Source organism: Babylonia areolata, chromosome 15 (assembly GCF_041734735.1).
Source record: "Babylonia areolata isolate BAREFJ2019XMU chromosome 15, ASM4173473v1, whole genome shotgun sequence".
Classification (NCBI taxonomy): domain Eukaryota; kingdom Metazoa; phylum Mollusca; class Gastropoda; order Neogastropoda; family Buccinidae; genus Babylonia; species Babylonia areolata.
Window position 1 is genome coordinate 29,515,470 of NC_134890.1, and position 5,000 is coordinate 29,520,469.

Consider the following 5,000-nt stretch of genomic DNA (forward strand, 5'->3'; position numbering starts at 1 on the left):
GGATTGTATTGCCTGATGTAATGTTCTGTCCGTCTGTCTGTCTGTTTTGAGCTGAGATTGTGTAGTGTGATGTGATGATCTGTCTGTCTGTCTGTCTGTCTCTCTGTCTCAGTGTCTTTGTGTCTGTCTGTGTGTCTATCTGTGTGGTAGGGATTGTGTAGCGTGATGCAATGGTATGTCTGTCTGTGTGTCTGTGTATCTGTGTGGTTGGGATTGTATAGTGTGATGCAATGGTATGTCTGTCTGTGTGTCTGTGTGGTTGGGATTGTATAGCGTGATGCAATGGTATGTCTGTCTGTGTGTCTGTGTGGTTGGGATTGTACAGTGTGATGCAATGGTCTGTCTGTCTGTGTGTCTGTGTGGTTGGGATTGTACAGTGTGATGCAATGGTCTGTCTGTCTGTGTGTCTGTGTGGTTGGGATTGTATAGCGTGATGCAATGGTATGTCTGTCTGTGTGTCTGTGTGGTTGGGATTGTACAGTGTGATGCAATGGTATGTCTGTCTGTGTGTCTGTGTGGTTGGGATTGTATAGCGTGATGCAATGGTATGTCTGTCTGTGTGTCTGTGTGGTTGGGATTGTACAGTGTGATGCAATGGTCTGTCTGTCTGTGTGTCTGTGTGGTTGGGATTGTACAGTGTGATGCAATGGTCTGTCTGTCTGTGTGTCTGTGTGGTTGGGATTGTATAGCGTGATGCAATGGTCTGTCTGTCTGTGTGTCTGTGTGGTTGGGATTGTATAGCGTGATGCAATGGTATGTCTGTCTGCGTGGTTGGGATTGTACAGTGTGATGCAATGGTCTGTCTGTCTGTGTGTCTGTGTGGTTGGGATTGTACAGTGTGATGCAATGGTATGTCTGTCTGTGTGTCTGTGTGGTTGGGATTGTATAGCGTGATGCAATGGTCTGTCTGTCTGTCTGTCTGTGTGGTTGGGATTGTATAGCGTGATGCAATGGTCTGTCTGTCTGTCTGTGTGGTTGGGATTGTATAGCGTGATGCAATGGTCTGTCTGTCTGTGTGTCTGTGTGGTTGGGATTGTATAGTGTGATGCAATGGTCGGTCTGTCTGTCTGTTTGTGTGTCTGTGTGTGTGTGTGTGTGTGTGTGTGTGTATGTATGTATGTATGTGTAGTTGGGATTGTATAGTGTGATGCAATGGTCTGTCTGTCTGTCTGTCTGTCTCTCTTTCTCTCTCTCTCTCTCTGTCTCTCGGGGGTGGTGGGGGGGGGGGGGCACATTCAAGATGGCGACGAGGAGGTAGGATTTTGTTCGAGCTGCCACGTTTTGTGTGTATTTTGTCGCTTCTTCGGTTTCCAGGAACCAAATTACCGCAGGGAATGATTTATAACAATACAGTGTACAAGAACAAGTGACAGAATGATTGACTCACAGGCGTGGAGAGCTGCAATTGGCGTTTTTCACAGTGTGCAAATATGTACGTCAAAGTGTCAACAAAAGAGTTAGAATTGTATAGTGTGATGCAATCGTCTGTCTTTGTGTCTGTCTGTCTGTCTGCGTTGTTAGGATTGTATAGTGTGATGCAATGGTCTGTCTGTCTGTCTGTCTGTGTGTCTGTGTGGATGGGATCGTCTAGCGTGATGCAGTGGTCTGTCTGTCTGTCTGTCTGTATGTGTGTCCCCATCTCTCTGTGTCATTCTTTCTAACCCCCCCCCCCCCCCCCCCCCCCACACACACAGTCCCCTCCCCCTTCTGCTGCCTGTGTCGGGTTTTGTCCAATGTCCATACGTGGGCGAGGGAAGGGTGGTAAAAGCGCTGGCTTATGTTTAACTCTCGTTAATAAAGATTTTGTCTTGACTTGTCTTTTCTTATCCCCCCTCTCTCTCTTTCTTCTTTCTCGGTCGCTCTCTCTCTCGCTCTCTCCATCGATCCCTTTCCCCCCCCCCCCCCCACTCTCTCTCCCCTTCCTCCCATTCCCCAGCTCTCTCTCCCCCTCTGTCCACTACTCTCTTTCTATCCGTCTCTGTCTGTCTGTCCCTCTCTCTCTGTGTTTGGGGTCTGTCGCTGTCTAATTTTACTTCCCTTTTTTTTTGTCGTTGGCGTGCAGTTTATCATAAGTTTCAGGTTACAAGTATGGCATCTTTCTTCTCCGTCTTGTTCTTTGTTTAATTTATTTTTTGTTTTAATCTCAATATTCGTCCCGTTTTTGTCTGTCTGTGCACACACACACACCTTCTTCCACCCATACCTCCTCTCTCTCTCTCTCGCTCTCTCTCTCTCACACACACACACACACACACACACACACACACACACACACCGCTCTTTTTTTTTCTTTTTGTTTTTCATCTCGTCTTCCTCCTTCTTCCTCTAGCTTATCCCCCCCCCCACCCCCTTTTTTTTTCTCCACCGTCCTTTCACCCTTCTCCTCTTCCTCCTCCTCCTCCCCCTTCTCTAACTCCCCTCCCCTCCCCCCCCTCCCCACTATCCTACACCCCCCCCCCCCCATTCCCATCTATCTCCACGCCATCCTCTCGAGTCCTACGCTCAATTTACTCAGCCGTCTGGCGCAGTTTTCTAGCAGCAGTTTGACCATAGACATGAGTGGACGTGTGGATGCCGACGAGACGGCACTAAACATAGGGTGTTGGAAAAATACAAAAAAAATGGGGGTGGGTGGGCCCGGGGGAATGGGGGGGTGGGGGGCGGTGGAGGGGGGGGGAGGGAGTGTGTGTGTGTGGGGGGGGTGGGGGGGTGGGGGGGGGAGGTCACTGAGATGACGACAGCAGGATAGGAACTGCAAAATAACTGGGTCACTGACGCGAGGGCAGCGATATTGGGAGGGTTGTGTGGAAGGAACTGGGTCATTGACGTTAGGGGCAGTAGTATAGGAATGAGAAAGAGCTGGGTCACAAACATGAGGGCAGCAGTGTAGGAATTGGGTCACTGATGACGTTAGGGGCAGCAGTATAGGAATGGGAAAGAACTGGGTCACAAACATGAGGGCAGCAGTGTAGGAATTGGGTCACTGATGACGTTAGGGGCAGCAGTATAGGAATGGGAAAGAACTGGGTCACAAACATGAGGGCAGCTGAAAAGGAATTGGAAAGAATCGGGTCTCTGACGTTAGGGCTGCTTTATAGGACTTAGAAAGAATGGGGTCACTGACTCGAGGGCAGCAATATTGGAGTTAAAAAGAATTGGGTCACTGACTTGAGGGCAGCAGTATAGGAATGAGAAAGAAATGGGTCACTAACACGATGGAAGCAATAATGTCAATGGAGTTAGCCAGAATAGGGTCTCTGATTCGTTGGCTTCACAGAAGTGTAGGAGTTGGACAGAATTGGGTCACTGACGCGATGGAAGCAATATTTTATGAGTAAGACAGAATTGGGTGACGGATACGGGGGACAGAAGTCTAGGAGTTACACAGAATTGGGTCACGGACGTGAGGTCAGCAGTATAGCAATTAGAAAAAAAAAACTGGGTCATTAACATGAGGGCTGCTGTACACGAATTAGAAAGAACTGGGTCGCTAACATGAGGGCTGCTTTATAGGAATTAGAAGGAAACTGGGTCACAAACTTCAGGGCTGCTGTACATGAATTAGAAAGAACTGGGTCACAAACATGAGGGCAGCTTTATAAGAATTAGAAAGGACTGGGTCACACAAACATGATGGCTGCTGTATAGGAATTATTAATAACTGGGTCACAAACATGAGGGCAGCTTTATAGGAATTAGAAAGAACTGGGTCACACAAACATGAGGGCTGCTGTATAGGAATTATTAATAACTGGGTCACAAACATGAGGGCAGCTTTATAGGAATTAGAAAGAACTGGGTCACAAACATGAGGGCAGCTTTATAGGAATTAGAAAGAACTGGGTCACAAACATGAGGGCAGCTTTATAAGAATTAGAAAGAACTGGGTCACAAACATGAGGGCAGCTTTATAAGAATTAGAAAGAACTGGGTCACAAACGTGAGGGCAGCTTTATAGGAATTAGAAAGAACTGGGTCACACAAACATGAGGGCAGCTGTATAGGAATTAGAACTGGGTCACACAAACATGAGGGCTGCTGTATAGGAATTAGAAAGAACTGGGTCACACAAACATGAGGGCTGCTGTATAGGAATTAGAAAGAAGTGGGTCACACAAACATGAGGGCTGCTGTATAGGAATTAGAAAGAACTGGGTCACACTAACATGAGGGCAGCTTTATAGGAACTGGAAATAATTGGGTCACTGACGTAAGGACAGCAGACAGCCCCTGACTGCACGAGAAGCTTTTCTTTCTTTCTTTTTAACTCTCTCCATACGAACAGCGAAAGAGACGACGTTAACAGCGTTTCACCCCAATTACCACCAACAAAATATTGCAAACGGAAGGCTCTTATACTGAAGACGTGAATGTTGACAAAGAATACCACAATTCTGACGACGGAAGCTAAAGGTTGGGTCATTCAGACACCCACTGGACATCCGAGGGGTCTGTGTAGAGGAGAAGAGAGGACTGGCCGTACTGAGTGAGTTAATAAATTATTCGATTCTCCTTTCCGTGGAAGTGAATGCATATGGACGCAGAAGAAGAGACAGAGAAAGAGACAAAAAGAGACAAGACGTGCAGCGGATTAACAGAGGAGGGGTGGGGGTAGGGGGGTGGGGGTGGGGGGGCAAAAAGTGAGACAGACAAACAAACCGACAGACAGACAGACAGACAGACAGACAGACTGGCACAGATTCAGATTTCAGATTCAGATGGTTTCATTAATGTGTTTCGGCCATAGGCATACATACACATTGGGGAAGGGGAAGAGGGATGGGGGAAGAGGGATGGTGGAAGAGGGAGTGGGTAATCCAACAGTTCATTTACAGACTATGTGGTAGCTTCATTTTTTAAACACAGTATGTACGAACTAAAGTTCTTTTCATATTTTTTCTTATTATGTATGAGGTCATTTTCCAGATTGAGTATAATGTTAATTCACTGCACGTCATACATTTTAAACTACCAATAACACTGGCATTCAAGGTTCAGTG

At 47.0% G+C, this 5,000-nt stretch overlaps 1 long non-coding RNA gene across 1 annotated transcript in view; it reads left to right on the forward strand.

The window, feature by feature from the left end:
* Positions 1 to 5,000, forward strand: part of LOC143290252 (uncharacterized) — a 277,023-nt gene that overhangs the window by 128,608 nt on the left and 143,415 nt on the right. The gene's annotated exons all lie outside the window — the stretch shown is intronic.